This window comes from Erinaceus europaeus, chromosome 5 (genome assembly GCF_950295315.1).
Source record: "Erinaceus europaeus chromosome 5, mEriEur2.1, whole genome shotgun sequence".
In the NCBI taxonomy this organism is placed as follows: Eukaryota; Metazoa; Chordata; class Mammalia; order Eulipotyphla; family Erinaceidae; genus Erinaceus; species Erinaceus europaeus.
In genome coordinates this window covers 73,268,733-73,288,538 of record NC_080166.1, presented here as the reverse complement: position 1 = coordinate 73,288,538, position 19,806 = coordinate 73,268,733, and the positions used below count along the sequence as shown (strand labels likewise).

Sequence of the window (19,806 nt, the reverse complement as noted above, 5' to 3'; positions counted from 1 at the left end):
CAAAAGGGAAAATAAATAAATAAAATTTAAAAAATAAAATAAAAATCAGTGCCAATCATCAACACAGATTTCTGTTGTTCTATGCATGGAAGCAGTAATTCTGATGTAGTTCAAGTACACATAATCAAAAGCACAGGCTCTAATTTAAAGACTACAATGAGAGGATAGTTTCACATCAAATAATTCCTTTGCATTACATCTCATGAGGTCATTATAGATCAAAACAGGGAAAAAGACAGGAGGCATCATATTCCCTGACTCCAAATTGCACAAAAATATGGTGACAACAATATGTTATTGAACAACAACAAAAAAAAAATAGGTTCACCATAAAAAATTAATAATTCAAAATGGGGCAGATATGTGGTTGTAAGATCTGAAACCATAAAATGCATAGGAGGAAATAAAGGAAATGTACTCCATAATATAATGCCTTCAGTGAGGACTTTGGGGCAGCAACTCCAAAAGCAAGAGATGTAAAGACAAAAGTAAACAACTAAAACTTCACTGTACTAAATGATTTCTGCACAGTGAGGAAGAAAAATAAATAAAACAAAAGCTTTTTTGCTTTTTCTGTGAGATGGGGGGAGAGAGGGGATATTAGCACATTTGATATATGGCAAAGGAATTTTAAAAAAATAACCCTATCAAAAATGGGGAAAAGAGAGATGAATAGACACTTCTTCAAAGACACATAGATGGTCCACAAAAATATGATAATATGAGCATCACGTGGCACTCCTAGCACAGTAGGCAGCATGTCAGTCTCATAATCTGAAAATATGAACATCAATATCTATAACCAGAGAAATGAGAGTCAAAGCTACAAGAAGGTTATCAACCCATAAATGCGTCAAAAAGACCACACACACACGCACGCACACACGCACACACACACACACACACACACACAATTAACTCATCATCCTATGTCGTTGATACTAATGTCAACTATGTCTGTCTTTCTGAAAATCAGTTTGAAAGTTCCTCATGATGCTAAAAAAAAAAAAAAAAATACTTACCATGTGATCTGAAAATTCCTCTCCTTGATAGCTATCCAAAAAGCATAAAACCACTACATGAGATAAGCCAGAAGGAGAGGTACAGGGTGACCTCGGTCATAGATGGAACTTAAGAAACAAAGAAAGGAAAAACACATGATGTAGCCTAAAATAGTTGTGGTTCATTCCAGCAGGACTAGGGACCCTAGAGAGGGGGCACCAATTCACAATAATGCAAAAGACTTCCAGTGGTAGTCAATTTGGTACACAGATACTTGTAACAGGTCTAAGAAAGTGTGCTTGCTTTGTCATGACTGTGTCCCCAACCACACTGAAGGAAGCTGCAGTGTTATGCATTCTAGCATTCTCTCTCTGCCTCTGCCTCTCTGTCTCACAATGAGTAAATGAATAAAGTGTACATATGTGGCAAATAGCTTGTAAATTATTTCCCCCAATAAAGTGATTTTAAAAACCCATATATTTGAAAGGGCATGTGCACTAAGATACTCATCTGTCTCCTATCTAACTTAGCAGGGCACAACTCAAGAACACAACAGATGAGTGAACAAAGTTGTCACACATATATACAAAAAACAGTACTGAAATGCCCCCCAAAAAAGTTATGAAAATTATTGGCAACGACATGGAGGGAGGCAGGGGATGTAATGCTAATAAGCAAACAAACAGTCTCAGTCATGTGTGACTTACAAAGAAAGTAAGGGATCAGAAAAAATGAGAAGAAAAGTTTAGATTCATACAGGAACACTGCAGTTACGGAATTTCTTTTTTTTTTTTTTTACATTTTTTTATACGTCCCCAAAGCCTGCTCCTAAAATCTCTAGCTAGATACTATTATGTGCTTTGCTTTTGACACACTCCTATCTTTATTCTCCCACCACCCAGTTTAGATCTCCTGATCAAAACTCTTAGGGCAGTTAGTTCCCTTTTCTATCAGCTTGACATTTAAGTCACAAAGGTCTAAAAGGTCAATCAACAAATCTAAGTAAAAACAAGCATTCACTCCTCCAGTCATTAGGAGATATGTAATGAAACTCTAATAACATAACTTAGGGATCATCAAACTATAGCCCCATGAGAAATACCAGTTTGCCACCTGATTTTGTAAACACACTGTTACTGGAACAGGGTCATGATCATTAGTTTACATAATCTCAGACTGTTTTACAATACAATAGAAAAACTGAGAAGCTGTAACCGAGCCCACATGGAACTTAAATATTTCTTCTCTCCCCTCTCAACTTCTCTCTGTTCTATCCAAACAAACAAACAAACAAACAAACAAAAAAATCCCTGCCTCCAGGAGCAGTTGATTCGTGGTGCAGGCACTGAGACCCAGCAAAAACCCTGGAGGCAAAAAAAAAAAAAGACTTCCATAACAGGGGCCGGCAGTAGCGCAGCAGATTAAGCACACTTGGCATGAAGCTCAAGGACCAATCTAAAGTTCCCACCTTGAGGGTTGCTCCCAAGCAATGAAGCAGATCTGCAGGTGTCTATCTTCCTCTGTCTTACCCTCCTCAATTTCTCTATGTCCTATCCAGCAACAACAGCCATAACAATAATAACAGCAACAAGGGCAACAAAAATGGGAAAAAAATAACCTCCAGGAGCAGTGAATTCATAGTATAGGCCACCGAGCCCCAGAGATAACCCTGGAGGCAAAAGAAACACTTCCATAACAGAAAATCATGTGGCATTAATTTGATACTTCAACTCTCCATTGATTCCCTATTGCCAAAGAAACAAAAGTATACTGACTATTACTACTCTTTATCGCCCAACATATAATATAGATTTCCTCTAAATCCTTGGCTCCTCCCTGTGTGTTCACTCACTCATCCATTGAACAGAATTAATCACTAGCTAGTGATGAAAGACAAGTAAAGAGCAATGTAGGCCTGAGCTACAAAGACATCTATCACAATTTGGGAAGTAAAAAAATGCAAGTATTAAAATAAATAACATATGCCAAGAAACAAAATATATATGAATTTACAAAGTAAAGCTACTTCCTAGTTACAAGTTCAAATTATTTCATAAATGTCTAAAGGTTGTAATATGTGACTAGTTGTAATACTTTGTGATCAACATTATATTAAAAAGCTAATAATAACAGTATGAAAAATGTTGAAAATAACAAAGATTATATCTTGCAGATAGTGTTACTGACATTGCTAATAAAACAAAGACAAAATTGAAAAAGGTTAAATACACGCAAGTTCTGTAAAAATTTCAGAGTTGGGAGTCGGGTGCTAGCACAGCGGCTTAAGCGCACGTGACACAAAGCACAAGGACCTGCATAAGGATCCCGGTTCGAGCCCCCGGCTCCCTACCTGCAGGGGAGTCCCTTCACAGGCAGTGAAGCAGGTCTTCAGGTGTCTATCTTTCTCTCCCCCTCTTTCTTCCCCTCCTTTCTCCATTTCTCTCTGTCCTATCCAACAATGACGACATCAATAACAACATTAATAACTACAATAAAACAATAAGGGTGACAAAAGGGAATAAATAAATATTAATTTCTTTTTAATTCAGAGTTGTAGAAGGACTTTACTTTTATGAATGTAATAAATTTTCTGGGACAAAATTATATTAGGATGGACTATAACATTTAACTAAATTATCATAATAGAATCACTAATATCTGTTAATTTACAGTTTTAGTATAAAATGACCCATACTATACTTACCTTTAGTGAAAAATTCTAAGATTTCAAGTTGTAATGATTTTTAATACTATGCTACCACAGACTCAGTAACTACAACATAAAAATATCATTTGCACCCTAAGCTTTCTCTCTATCATTAAGGCCTCTATTATAGTCTACAAAAGTGGAGTTAATACCTTTGCATGCCTTTGTTATGCTCATTCAGACAATGTAAAAGCCATGTATTTAGTAAAGCTGTGCTTTTTTTGTTTTAAATTTAAAAGCAACATCTAACAAAAGATGGAAAATAAGTATTTCCAAACAGTTGGAGAAATTAGAACCCTTACTCATCGCTGGTGGAAATAATGTTCTAGCTCATCAAAAGGCTAAACATAGACCCATCTATCTCATAGCTCGCCATTTAATTTTTATTAATTCAAAATCAGGTACTTAAATGCATGTAAATATGTGTACAAAGCAGTATTATGCACACTAGCTTAAAGGTAAAGACAGCCAATGTCTATCAAGTGAGTATTATTTGGCCATTAAAAGAAAGAAAAACATTTTTTAAAGTATTTTATTTTCTATTTTATTTAGTTTTATTGTCTTAACTTACCGATTTATTTAATAGAGACAGCCAGAAATTGAGGGGGGCAGGGGAGGTAGGGAGGGAGACAGAGAGACACCTGCAGCACTGTTTCACCATTTGCAAAGCCTTTGCCCTGCAGGTGGGGACCTGGGGCTTGAACCCAGGTCTTTGCACATTGTAACATGTGCTCTCAACCAGCTGTGCCACCACCTGGCCCTAAAAGAAAACCTTAATGCATGCTAGAATGTGGAAAATCCTCAAAAGTAAACTAAATGAAAGGCACCAGGTATAAAATATCATAATCTGAAAGATCCAGCATCCATGTGAGACATCTAGATAAATAAATTTTTAGGATATAGATTGGTGGGTGCCAGGGACTATGTGGGAAAAAATGATAGGGACAGACATCTTTACAAGAAGAAACTGGAACTAGTTAAGAGATGGTCTTTGCAGAACACCATGAATATACTGAACGCCATTCATTCACTTTAAATGAATAATTTTATGTGATATATATTTTATATTAACAACAATGACAAACCATCAGTACCTAACAAAGGAGCAGTTTTCAGGGTTGTTTCTGGTCTGAGGACATCAAATCAAAATCCAGTCCAGGCAAAAATATATAGCTAGTTATAGGAATAATATCCAACTTGTATCTGTGACCTTGGGAAAACCACTGTAGTTCCCAATGGAGTGAATGGGGACACAGAACTCTGGTGGTAGGAACAGTGTGGAATTACCTGTTATTTTGTAATTTTGTAAACCAATATTAAATCACAATGAAGAAATAGGGAGAGGGAGAGAAAGAGAGAGAAGGAGGAGAAGAAAGAAGAAGAGGGGGAGGAAGAAAAAAAGAAGAAAGATCCAGTCACCAATTAAAATGTACATCAATTTTTTCCTGTATTAAATTGGTTTGTAATGCTAAAACAGGAATAAATGGTGAGCCATTTTGGCATTTACATTTTGAACCTACTTCTCTCAAATCCCTTCATTATTCTCATTTTTTCCCTTTATTTACAAGAATCTTACTGATTCAGAGTTAAAGTGATTATTGATAGAAAGTACTGGAATATAGACCATTTAAGTATTTTTAGTCTCCTTCTAAAAATCCTATTTGATTGAAGCTGAAATTATTATAGTTCTGCTTTAAATGAATAAAAAACTACTCAGTTATTCAGTGACTATTAATTCATGGTTACTGTGTGCCAAGCATTTTTCTATGCAGTTAAAATACTTATCGATAAATGAAAGAATGATCCTTCCCCCTAAAGAATCTTTAATTCCACTGGAGATGGCAAAAGCAAAATAAATCTATATCTGGCAAGTGAGTACTAAATAGTATCTTAGAAGCTGATAAGTAATATTTAAAATAAAAGTAGAAAAAAAGTGGAAATTAAGATAGGAGATGAGGGTTAATGGAAACATATGGACAGTGGAACACTGAACAGTTAAGTGTAAGGGGACTTGTTACAAAAGTGACATCTGAGCCAAGATGAAGCTTGTAAGGGGTTTAATGAAGCAGTTACCTGGAATATGAAAAGAGCATGAGCAGGGTTCTGCCTTGTTATATAATGTATATCAGGAGAGTTCACCAATGTAAGTAAATTAATGTCTGCGGGGGAACATAATAAGAGGCAAAATCAGAGAACATAGAATTAGGAAAGAGGAGTTTGTAATGGGCCTAGCATTCTCTTAGGAGGAAGAAAAAGAGCTTGTGTAGGCAATACTGAAGGAAAAAGCTACCACAGGCTTGGAGGTAGCATGTTGGATAAAGCACTGGAGTCTCAAATGTGAGGTCCTGAGTTCGGGGACTGGCATTAAAATGTGGAAGAGTGGTTCCCCTGTTCTCTCTGAACTTTTGAATTCATTAAATAAAATCTAGGGAGGGAGGGAGAGAATAAGAGAAAGAACAAAAGAGGGAGGAAGGCCAAGGAAGAATTTAAACAATCCTCTAGTACCAAAATTGGTAAAAGGCAAACCATTAATAAAATAGCAGCAGCAGCAGCAACAGCTTGCCACTGGAAGCCATTAGAGGAGATAAAGACTGGATAGATAGTACAATTTAAACAGTGTGTGTGTGTGTGTGTGTGTGTGTGTGTGTGTACATGGTTATTTCCCATAGCCATGCAATGGGACCTCTTTAGTTGATCTTAACATGCTCCATGCTTTCCCTCCTTCCTCTACCCATTGTTCTTAGTGAGGAAGGATGGAAGAGCATAAGGTAGGAAATCAAGAAGTACCAGATTCTTGACTTTCTTTGGGTAAAAAAACAGCATCATTTCTGGGACTAAGTAGTTACTGGCTTTCCCCTTTAAAGTGTGTCATTTTCTTCTCTCTTTTTTCAATTTTTAATTCCATCAGCTGTCCTAATGGTCCTTCTTTAACAACACTAATGGGATCAAGAATAATAAGAAATCTTAATTTATTGAGGTTGTAGCTATGCTTACTAATTAAGAGCACCTTCTTGACAATAGCTTTTTGCATAAAGTACACCTCAGAAATATGTAAGTGGACATGGAATCATCAAGTCAGCTACCTTCCCTGCACTGAACAATCTTGCTGAGTTAAAAGAAAAAAAAATGTTACAAATATAATAAAAGTAAATGTTAAAAAGTCAAACAGCAATTGATAATAATGGAATATTCTTTTCTTTTAATATTTATTTATTCCCTTTTGTTGCCCTTGTTGTTTTATTGTTGTAGTTATTATTGTTGTTGTTATTGATGTCATCATTGGATAGGACAGAGAGAAATACAGAGAGGAGGAGAAAACAAAGGGGAAGAGAAAGACAGACACCTGCAGACCTGCTTCACCACTTGTGAAGTGACTCCCCTACAGGTGGGTAGCCGGGGGCTTGAACCAGGATCCTTAAGCTGGTCCTTGCACTTGGCACCACGTGTGCTTAACCCGCTGCGCTACCGCCCAACTCCCAATAATGGAATATTCTATCAGAGATAGATTTTGTACGTACACAGCTATATATGATACACACATCCCTATCTATGTGTATGCATATGTATGCATATGAAACTGACACGAGCAACTATTCCTTTGGTAACAGTGGACTGTTGGAAAGGTCATGATGCATTTTTGCATAGAAAAATAGAAAAAAAAATATATCATGGTTTTTCTGACAACCCAATAATAGAGAAGATAGGGATAAATCTGCACCAGTAGGTAAAAGAAATTCAAATGATTGTTCAATTTCAAAGCCTCCTATTTAATTTTGTATAGAGGTAAGATCTTCATGGGGTAGACAGCATAATGGTTATGCAAAGAGACTCTCATGTCTGAGACTCCTAAGTCCCAGGTTCAGTCCCCTGCACCACCATAAACCTGAGCTGATCAGTGCTCTGGTATAAATAAATAAATAAATTTTAAATGAAGCACAAAGCAAAAAAAATCAGAAGTATAACTTCAAAGGAAATAAAGTACTGAAAACCAGTGCCCCTCATTTAAAAACATACACAATGATCCCATTTGTTATTTCTACTCTCCTGGTTTAAATCTTATGCAACAGAAGCAGATAGCCAAACTGTCCCACTGTGACCTGTGAAACTCTGAAAAATAATTGGTTCTCTAATTGAAAAAGAAAAGAAGATTAAAAAAGGAAGAAGAATGTTGCTTCAAGAAGACTGAATCTAATACCAAGGTAATATGATGACAGAAGACAGACTGGCAAAAGATAAGTACCAACAATTAAATTAAAATAAATTATTTTCTGTGAATTGTGAATGTATTATAGATCTTTTTACAAATATAATATCCTTCATGGATGAAATTTTCCTATTAAAATAAATTTTAGTGTATTATATTATAACTTATCTGGTAACATATGCAATTATAAGTATATGTATTGTGTCAAAATGAATTTATATATTCAAATTCATTTGTAAATTAGATACCTATGAGTCTAAGTAATATTTGGACCAAGAAAATGTTCTTTCATCCCAAAGTTCCATCACATAAATATTATTCAGGGAAAAGTGTGCTGTACCAATATGGTACAAATATGTACCAAATACTATATTCCCTTTTTTCTTTTTTTTTTCAAAATTAGAACCAGTATTTTTTTTTATCTTAAAATACAAGTAAACAAAACTTAAATGTCAACTATTTTTAAATACTAGTTATTCTTTTCTTTTGATGCTTAGAGGTCATTTCTATTTCTATTTTAGAAAAAATAAAAATGTAATTAGAAAATCTAATAACTTACCAAAAATTTTAAAAAAACATGTATTACAAAATGGTAAGTATAGTAGAAACCATGAAGCCTATTTTGTATTACTGAAGTATATTTGAATAAAATACTTAACATCACTTAGAAAAAATTATATATAAAAGGATTTCATAAAACTCAAGAAAGGCACTTAACCTGTACGTAATAAAAGCATGTGTGACAGTGACTAGTAAAGATTTAAAGTTCAATAAACATTAGTGAACAGAAAAAAAAGAACTGAAAACATTTAAGTAAACATGCCTTGGAACAGCAAATGGTGTTCCTATATAAGCAACACAGGGCTATGGGAAACTGAGAGAATTTCAATGAGTGCACTTTACAAAGAAGAACAAGTACCTTGTGAAATACTGCAGTTTTAAGGTACGCAGTTGTCCTAACTGCCACCCTATGCCAAGAAGTTCATGAACTAATCCTGGAAGCTTATGGATATGCTTTTGTATGTGAAAAAGGAACTTAACAGATATGATTAAAGTTTTTTGGTTCCCCTCCACCCCTACCTCACATCTCCCAGTAGTAATACTGTTAGGCACCTGGATGATTCATACTGAACATCTAGTCTACAGAAATATAGGACATGGTTAAGAGCAGGTGGCACGAAGCACAAGGACCAGGTTCAAGGATGCAGGTTGGAGCCCCTGGCTCCCCACCTGCAGGGGAGTCGCTTCACAAGCAGTGAAGCAGGTCTGCAGGTGTCTATCTTTCTCTCCTCCTCTCTGTCTTACTCTCTTCTGCCCATTTCTCTCTGTCCTATCCAACAACAACGACATCAGTAACAGCAACAATAATAACTACAATAATAAAACAACAAGGGCAACAAAAGGGAATAAATAAATATTAAAAAAAGAAATATAGGACAACATGAATACTGATATCAATAGGATATGGAATTTACCAACCTCTAGAGCTCTTTTAATCATTTTTAATGAGTATAGTGACTGGGAGGCAAACTTCCTTAGAAATTCACTAGGACATGTTCCAACCTTAGGTTTGAGTCTACAGTCACAGCAAAACTTCCCATACTGATACCAGGATAAGTAATAAAGCATACTACTATTTTGACAGTAGATGTGGTATGACAACATACATATGAAGAAGAGTGAAACTGTATTCTTAAAATATATATTGTCCTGTAGGTTAATTAAAAATTAGAATTTTCAGTTAAAAAAATTTGTCTCATTATCTGTTACTTGGTAACAGAAACAAAAGTACCAATATGCATTTTAAATTAAGCTATGAACTAAAAACATCTCCATTGTGACTAGTTTAAGAAACAAGAATGCGTTTAAATCATATGAAGTTCTCAATATGTAAAAATAGTACATTTCAACAATCATCAACAATTTATCTAAATAATGTCATTAGCTGACATCACAAAGCTGGAGGAGGAGTAAAATATTATCATGCCTCAGGAAAAAAATCCCCATCCCACTGAACCCTCTGCAAGGATTCAATGAAACTAAGAAAATTAACAGTTATCACACTTTCTGCAAACCATGGGAGAGAACTTAGGCCATAAGCCATAGTGGGCACTCTTATCTGCCTATCAAATAGAGATTCCCTAAGCCTTAATGCATCTCTGTTCCATAATTATATTTAGTTATCCATACCATCCTCACTAATCTTTGAGCCCTCAAATAACTGCTACAAATAATAATGAAACATTAATAAGAAATCGTGAATTTTAAAAAGAACTAAATGAGCTTTTCCAGACCCTATTAGAGTGAATCATGTCAAATGGGCACAGTTAAAAGTTTCTAAATATTTATTTTATAAAATCACTACACACACACACACACACACACACACACACACACACAAAGATCTGAGCTCTATTAAAGACTTGGAAACAGACAAGATTATGAAATTTCCTGGGAAAAAAAGTGAAAGATCCGGACATTTTTATTTATTTCTGATTCAACAGACCCCTCTTCTCTAGGAACTTAATAATTAATTTATCCACAAAAATCAAAGTAAGTATATAGAATAGTGAAATGTTTTCTAAAGTTACAGTTTCTAATAGAGAGATAAGTGCTACAGAAGTCCTCATAAGCAATCTCATGATTTAGAAACCTTTTGAAGCTAGTGGGTCATTTACTTGAAAATGGTTGTGGATTATTCAGAGATGATGTACAAACCATTACAAGTAGGCATGAACGACATCCTCATATTTTACTTAAAGCTATATTTCCTGAGCAACTACAATGAAATGTATGCTGTAAACTTGCTTTAAAATATTCCTTATGAGCTGGATAGTATCTCTCTTTTTAGAAAAGACAAACATCACTGTAAAGGCCAGGGCTGCCACTTTAGACTCCACGGTCCTTCAACCTCACCTGTGCACTGCACAGCATGGTGTTAGTATTTACAGCTCAAATACTTACAGAAGTGAATAGAGGTACCAAATGATGAAAAGATGGTCTTAATAAAAAATAGCAAGTTTTTAAAACCTTTAATATAAATCATGGGATGAGGGTGAACTGCTGTGAGGCAATGGTATGGTGGCAGAAGATGAGAGGGAAATTATTTTAAATCAAAGAAGAACACGTTAAATAAAACATAATAGGATTTCTTTTAATCAGAGGAGCAACATGGCACAGCAGAAGGAGCAATGACTTCAGACTCAGATCAGCATCCCATTCAGACTGGTTGAAGTTCACTTTGGAAGAGTAACCTTTTCTTATATATAAAATGTATATATATTTGCTCTAGCCCCCTTACCCCTACAACTAGAGGGTTATTTTGGGGGACAATTACAACATATAAATGAAGTAAACATAACTGGTTTAAAAAGACATACTAGTATTATTGTTTTATTATTTTCAAATTAATAATGTTTTTCTATCAGATATGATTCAAGTTTGTTTATTTTTTTGCCACCAGGGTTGTCACTGGGGCTCGGCACCTACATGACTGTACCACCAACCCAGGCAGTCTTTCTTCCTTCCTTCCTTTTTTTTTTTTTCCTCCAGGGTTATTGCAAGGGCTCACGAATCCACTGCTCCTGGAGACCATTTTTTCCTCTTTTGTTGCCATTCTTTTATCATTGTTATGATTGTTATTATTGTTGTTGTTGTTGTTGTTGCTATCCTTGGACAGGACAGAGAAATCGAGGAGGGGAGACAGAGAAGGGAAGAGAAAGATAGACACCTGCAGACCTGCTTCACCACCTGTGAAGTGACTTCCCTGCAGGTGGGGAGCCAGGGGCTTAAACCGGGATCCTCATGCTGGTCCTTGAGCTTCGCACCATGTGCACTTAACCTTCTGCGCTACCGCCCGACTTCTTTTTTTTTTTTTAATAGAAGGAAAAGAAAGACAGAGAGGTGATACGTACACCACAGCTCTAATGCTCTGGGCGCCTACCACTGCAGGCATTCATATGTAGTGGCATAGGGCTCAAAACTCAGGTCCTCAGATGTAGTAATGCCTGCACTCCTCCTCAGGTGAGTCAGCTGCTGGCCCTTGATCCATGTCTTCGTTAATAATTACAGTGATCTGCTAACGTGGATTCAAAGATGGATGGTCTGGTCTTAAATGTACTCCCAGCCAGAAGTTGTTCTATGTGAGATGAAACCTCTTATGGCAAATAATATATTTTGATCTGATTTACAAAACACAGCCCCCAATGTGGGGCTATGTGTAAGCTTGATAGAGCTTAGGGAGAACTCCCCCCCATCCTTAGATGGAGGTCTGAGAAGATACCCTCTTGTGAGTCTCTCTTAACCGAGGTGAGCAAAGAGGAGAAACCGTCTCCCAGACTTAGTTCTTTCCTTCTTGACTCTCAAGCCCACAGAAACCCCAATACTTCTCCCCATTAACTACAGGCCACATGGCCGCCTACTTTAAGATTCGCTTACTCAAAGTACACCTCACCTTCTGATCCCAGAGGAGAACACACCTTATCACATGCTCCATCATACACCTCAGACCCCAGACAAGAGAAATTCCAAACTATATGGCCTTTTGATATCCATCTTCTCTCTGTCTCACCCTACTGGGTTTAACCCCTATGCTTCTCTCAGATACCTTTGGATAATTAAGTCGCTTTCATCATGGAGAATAACTGTCTTGTATCTCATCAATTCCTGTCATACCAGCCCCCTACCATAGGGGCAAGCTGCCTGTAATTTCTGACATGTTTGAAATATGTCCTTTGTTAGGTTTTCTATTTAAACTCATGTCCACCTGCTAATAAATTAGATTTGAGATTTGAGAGCACACTTCAGTCTCCCCAGTGTCTTTGTTTCGTTTTGTCCCTTGAGTGAGCGAGAGAGAACCGGTCGGTTGCCTTTGCTGGAGATCACCCCACCAGAAAGCCAACATCCCAAAGTACATGTGAATTACCAGTAAGGAAAGTCAAAATAAAGCCCCTCGCCTTCAGCTCATAGCTATCACTGCAAAAACTAAAAAGGCCAAGCAAGGTTCATAAGCTTGTTTGTCACAGGGCTCACATCAAAACTAATGCACCAATATATTAAAAAGTGCAGATCTCAAATTGTCTTATAGGGTCTTTATAATCAAAACTGCTTGGTACTGAACATAATCCAGTGGAATAGAACTGAAAGCCCAGAATTAAGCCCCACACACCTACAGACATCAAATCTGTGACAAAAGTGCCCAGACTATTATTCATGGGGTAAAGAGGGTCTCTTCAGCAAATGGTGTTGGAAAAGCTGAAGTGAAACATGCAGAAGAATGAAACTGAACTACTATATTTCAATAAAAACAAAAGTTAATTCCAAATGGATCAAGGACTTGGGTGTTAGACCAGAAAATATCAAGTACTTAAAGTATTGGCAGAACTTATTTCCATTTAAATTTTAAAGGCATCCTTAATGATACAAATCCAATTACAAAGAATACAAAATAAATACACAAACAAATAAACCAATGGGACTACATCAAATTAAAAAGCTTCTGCACAGCAAAAGTAACCACCACCCAAACAATGAGACCTCACACAGAATCGGAGATCTTTATATGCCATATATATCAGATAAGTGGCTAAGAATCAAAATACATAAAGAACTCACAAAACTCAGCAACAAGAAAACCAAGGACCCCATCCAAAAATGAAACAATGATATGGACAGAATATTCACCACAGAAGAGATCCAAAAGGCCAACAAACATGAAAATATGCTCAAAGTCAAATATTGCCAAAGAAATGCAAATAAAGACAACAATGAAATACCACTTAACTCCTGTGAGAATCTCATACATCAGAAAAGTTAGCAGCAACAAATGCTGAAGAGGTTGTTGGAACAAAGGAACCCTCCTACACTGCTGGTGGGAATGTAAATTGATCCAACCCCTGTGGAGAGCAGTCTGGAGAACTCTCAGAAGGCTAGAAGTAGACCTAGCCTATAACCCTGCAATTCCTCTCCTGAGGATACATCCTAAGAAATCAACCACACCATCCAAAAAGATATGTGTATACCTATATCCATAGCAGCACAATTTGTAATCGCCAAAATCTGAAAGCAACCCAGGTGTCCAAAAACAGATGAGTGTATGTATATACAATAGAATACTACTCAGCTATTAATAATGGTGATTTCCGTTTTTTTCACCCCATCTTGGATGGAGCTGAAGGCATTATGTTAAACGAGATAAGCCAAAAAGAGAAAGATGAATATGGGATAATGTCACTCATAGGCAGAAGTTGAAAAATACTACCACAATGCCATTCTGCCTTACTTGGGCAGAGAAGCTCACCAATGTGTCCTGGAACTCCACCTCCCAGAACGCTACCCCACTAGGGAAAAACAAAGACAACTGGGGGTATGGATTGGCCTGTCAACACCCATGTCCACCCATGACCCTCTGTGCCCCTTAAAGATCTCTGGTCCATACTTCTAGAGGGATAATGGAAAGGATGGGATATGGCATGCTGGTGGTGGGATAATTTTTTAAATATTTATTTATTTAGTTCCTTTTGTTGCCTTTGTTGTTTTATTGTAGCTATTATTATTGTTGTTGTCATTGTTGGATAGGACAGAGAGAAATGGAGAGAGGAGGGGAAGACAGAGGGGGAGAGAAAAATAGACACCTGCAGACCTGCTTCACCGCCTGTGAAGTGACTCCCCTGTAGGTGGGGAGCTGGGGCTTTGAATCAGGATCCTTCCACTGGTCCTTGTACTTTGTGCCACGTGCGCTTAACTGACTGCGCTACCGCCTCACTCCTCAGAACACAATTTTTAATTGAGAAATAAGACATTCCTGAATTATAGTAATTTTTGTAAGTAATTTAGTTCATTTGTCATTCAGCCACAGAGAAGAAACCAAGGGTGAATCAATAAAGGAACACTCAATTCTATACCAATATCTTCCCTAATCTTTCCAAAGAAGTTTTTTCAAAATTCCTTTTCAGGAACCTTTAAGATATTCAAGGTATACTGCATTTACTTTGGCATCATCTCTTCATTAAATTTCAGTCTGAAGAACCATTTTTTATCATAAATTATGTTGTTTCAGTTTAATCTAGAATTGTGAGGAAATTTATTTTTATACACTTTGTTCATGCCGACAAAAAAAAATTATGTTTCAAATATAAAGTGGCATCCTGAAAACAGTCAAGTACTTGGGATAATCAATGGTTTATCACTCCCTATTCCAATACCTTGTCCACTGAACTATGATGTCAAAATCTAAGCTTGATTTGTTTTTAAGTGCATGATCCATTAACTGTTCCCATATGCCATACCTGTTCAGTTAAGAAATTATTTATAAGCCATGCTACTGGCCCTATCTGAGAAATATGATGCACTTGTTGCAAAAATGTGATTACTTCAGAAAGCTAACAATTGCAGAATCACATTTTCATAATAAATCAGTCTAAGTGAATTAGACTATTCACAGTTTCAGAAAGCCCTTTAATCCTTATTAAGTTAACAGTTTGTGAATAATGAAAGTAATTAATATTAATTTAGTTGATAAATCCAACACCAATAACCTGTTAGTATACTTTACTCGATTTTCCAACAGCCTGTAAAAATTAGCCAACAGATGCTTCCAATCTGGTGAAAAGTACGCAGGTCATTAGCATTATTTTGATGATACCAAATGTTCAATATATGAATATTGTGATTAAATTTCAGGGAATGTATAAACACTGTTTCTTTATAACCTTGTTAAGTTTTAACAGAAGCTGAAAACAGTAAAATATGGCAGTCTTTATTGAAATCAAAATCAGCATTTGTTACTCTACTCCTCATTTTGATGTATCAACCAAGAATTTTACTGAGTTGGAGAATTTTAAAAATAAACGAAAGCAGGCACATGTCTGTCTTTCTCATTCCAGTGTTCCCAGTGCCAAACGTAAGGCCTAACAATGGCAACCTAACAAATAGAGGCAAGAAAAAAAAAAAAAAAGAAACAAAGAAAGAAAGTCAGTCAGTCAGTCAGTCTGGGAGAAATGAGTAAGAAATGAGTAAAAGTTCATTGTTCTTAGTAGCTGCATAGTATTCCATTGCATAGTAGCTGCATAGTATTCCATAGTATTCCATACCACAGCTTTCTCAGCCACTCATCTGTTGTTGGGCACCTGGGTTGCTTCCAGGTTTTAGCTATTATTTGGGATGCATTGGATCGACCTTCTCGTGGTGCATCCCGTGAGCACCCATTCATTGGGGAAACTGACGATCCTTCCTAGCAGACTGAATCCACATGGATCCCAGTCACTTTCAAAGCCAGCAACAAGCAGCTCCTGACAGCTTTCAACCTGACGCTGTTGACTGGCTATGGAAGAAGGACAAACGCTAGAAGAAGAAAGCTATTATGAATTGTGCTGCTATGAACATAGGAGTACACACATCTTTTTGGTTGGGTGTTATGGAGTCCTTGGGGTATATCCCCAGGAGAGGAATTACTGGATCATATGGAAGGTCCATCTCTAGCCTTGTGAGAGTTCTCAAGACAGCTCTCCACAGAGGCTGTACCAATTTACATTCCCACCAACAGTGCAAAAGGGTTCCTCTGTCCCCACATCCTCTCCATCATTTCTTGCTGCTGTCCTTTTTGATTTATGTCATTCTCACAGGGGTGAGGTAGTATCTCAGTGTTGTCTTTATTTGCATTTCTCTGACAATCAGTGATCTGGAGCAGTTTTTCATGTTTGTTAGCCTTTTGGATCTCCTCTGGAGTGAATGTTTTGTTCATATCCTCTGCCCATTTATGGATGGGGTCATTTGCTTTTTTGGTGCTAAGTTTGCTGAGCTCTTTGTATATTTTGGTGATTAGTCTCTTGTCTGAACAATGAACTCAATTTCTCTGACCCATCTTGGTCAGAGCTAGAAGGAATTAATGTTAAGTGAGCTAAGTCAGAAAGATAAAGATGAGTATAGGATGATCCCACTCATCAACAGAAGTTTAGAAAGAAGATCAGAAAGGGAAACTAAAGGCATGATCTGACTAAATTGAAAGTAGGGCACCAAAGTAAAAACCCTGTGGTGAGCAGAAGGGTGGACATGTGGCTTCCTGGGACAGCGGGGGGGGGGGGGGGGTTGGGGGGGTTGGGATGGAACACAATCTTTTGGTGATGGGAATGGTGTTTATGTACATATCTATTAAATTGTAGTCATATAAATCACTATTCAATTAATATGAGAGGGGGGGAAATTGATTGTATGTCTAACAAAGGGACTTTTTAAACTTAACCCAATTACCAAATAATGTGATGATAACAATAACTATCCATTGTCTTCTTGAACCCTAAGACAGCAGTAACCTCACATTTCCACTATAGAGCCTAAACTTTCCCCAGTCCTGGGACCCTACGGTAGGGCCCACTTTCACATATGCTTCTCCCAATTCTTATCAAATAATATTGCATCCGCTGATTGCAATGAGTGCCACCTCAGCATGCTTCACTTCAGACTGTGTCCAGAGACTTCAGGTGTGGAACGACAACCCTTCAGCTTCATCACTCGGGTGAGACCTTTCCTTTCATAGTATTCTCTGAATCAACCCAGGTGGTTCACTTCCTAACAAAGTCCCAAAACCTAGATATAGACCAGGTTCCAGGAGATAGAGCATATGTTCACATGTATCCATAAACTACGGCAAATATATACCTGAAAGCAGTAGTACACTAGAGTTTGCAGAGAGTACCCCCTCCCCAACACTTCATCTCCACTATTCCAATCTTTGAGTCCATAATTCTTCAACAATTTGTTTGGCTTTATATGTTAACTCTCTTTTCAGCCACCAGGTTCCAGATGCCATCAGGATGCCAGCCAGGCTTCCCTGGACTATAGACCCCACCAATGTGTCCCAGAGCTCCGCTTCCCCAGATACCCACCCTACTAGGGAAAGAGAGAGGCAGACTGGGAGTATGGACCAACCAGTCAACGTCCATGTTCAGCGGGGAAGCAATTACAGAAGCCAGACCTTCCACCTTCTGCAACCCACAATGACCCTGGGTCCATGCTCCCAGAGGGATAGAGAATGGGAAAGCTATTGGGGTGGGGATGGGATATGGAGATTGGGTGGTGGGAATTGTGTGGAGTTGTACCCCCCATCCTATGATTTTGTTAATGTCTCCTTTCTTAAATAAAAAAATAAAAAAATAAAAATAAAAAGAAATTAGTAAGAAAGGGGGAAAAAGTCTATTTTCAGAAAGTTTTTCACTGTGGAAAGCTAAGATGTATCTCAACTCGGAAAAGAGAAGTTTCACTTTCCTTGACTTCACAGTAAAATGAGATGTAAAAGAGAAAGATGATGATACAATTGAATCATGAAAAATGTTAACTTTACAGGGGAGGATTAAAAGAAGATCTCGTTTCTGCTTAAAATATGATACATGGGGGGGGGGGGGCAGCAGTAGAGCAGCAGTGGGTTAAGCACACATGGCCCAAAGATGCCCAAAGCACACTTGCCCAAAGACTGCATAAAGATCCTGGTTCCAAACCCCAGCTCCCCACCTGCTGGGGGGTGGGGGGGACGGTGTCACTGCACAAGTGGTGAAACAAGTCTGCACTTGTCTATCTTTATCTCCCCCTCTTTATCTTTCCCTACTCTCTGGACTTCTCTGTCTTATCCAACAACAACAGCAATAATAACAACAACAAAGGAGAAAAAATAGTTTCCAGGAGCAGTGGATTCATAGTGCAGGCACTAAGCTCCAGCAATAACCCTGGAGGCAAAAAAAACAGATATGACACACAGCACTTTCCCATTGAAGCTATGTTACCAATGTCAGAATTAAGATTAAATAAGCACAAAAGTCCAACTGTTAAAATATCTAATGAAAGAAAAGATGAATTAAAAAGAAATCGGGTGGGGGGTAGATAGCATAGTGGTTATGCAAAGAGACTCTCATGCCTGAGGCTCCAAATTCCCAGGTTCAATCCCTTGCACCACCATAAACCAGAGCTGAGCAGTGGTCTGGTGTTTCTCTCTGTGTCTTTCTCTCTATGTATCTCTCTCAAAAAATAAAATAAAATAATTTTTTTTAAAAAAACCTTTAAAAAAGAAATCTATAAAATAAAAAAGAAATATGTGAGGAAATAGAGTATTTTGATATTCTACAGGGCTAGAATTATTTCGCAGGAGAAAAACTGCAGCAGAAATGTGGTAAAGGTAAAACAATGTAACTGGAAGACAAACCAACTCCGGTTCATGCACCCCGGTGCTTAATAGGAAGTTAGTATTAGTCCACTGCCCTCCTCGTTGTTGTTTTTTCCTTTTTCCATTTTCCTTTTCTAACTGTTAGGGTTTGACGTCATTGCCACTCAACAATCACAACTTGAAGTCTCCAAAACATAAAGCAGACTACTATGTAGATTTTAAAAAAGGACCATATTTGTTTTTATAAAATTAACAAATGAGATAAATATTCAAGGTCCTCAGGGCTCCTCTTTTCTTTTGACCTAATTCAAAAATGTTAGGAAGTAAAGAGAATAGTAATCTAAATGCCTCTGTGGAGTTAAAAAAGAAAGAAAGAAAGAACAGACCCACTGTTTCTTGGAAAACTCACTTTCCTCCATTTTATAATTTAAATCCTCTGTATTTCCATGTAAAACTAGTGATGGAAGCCAACCAGTAAAGCCTGCAACCCCTCCTGATAGACGCCTGCAGTCCTGCTTGCTTCACAGCTTGTGAAGCAACTCCCCTGCAGGTGGGAAGCTGGGGGCTCAAACCGGGATCCTTCCTCAGGTCCTTGCACTTTATGCCACATGCACTTAACCCACTGTGCTAATGCCCAACTCCCTTACAGTTCATTTCATGATGGCAATTGTGAGGTGTGGGCACTGCCCAAGTTTTAACCATGAGCTGTCTCATCTTTCCTGCTCACCATGGAAATACAGACTG

The 19,806-nt window shown here is 37.4% G+C and overlaps 1 protein-coding gene across 1 annotated transcript in view; it reads right to left on the bottom strand.

The window, feature by feature from the left end:
* The window catches only part of DIAPH3 (diaphanous related formin 3), a 551,468-nt gene that overhangs the window by 321,576 nt on the left and 210,086 nt on the right, over positions 1-19,806 (bottom strand). The gene's annotated exons all lie outside the window — the stretch shown is intronic.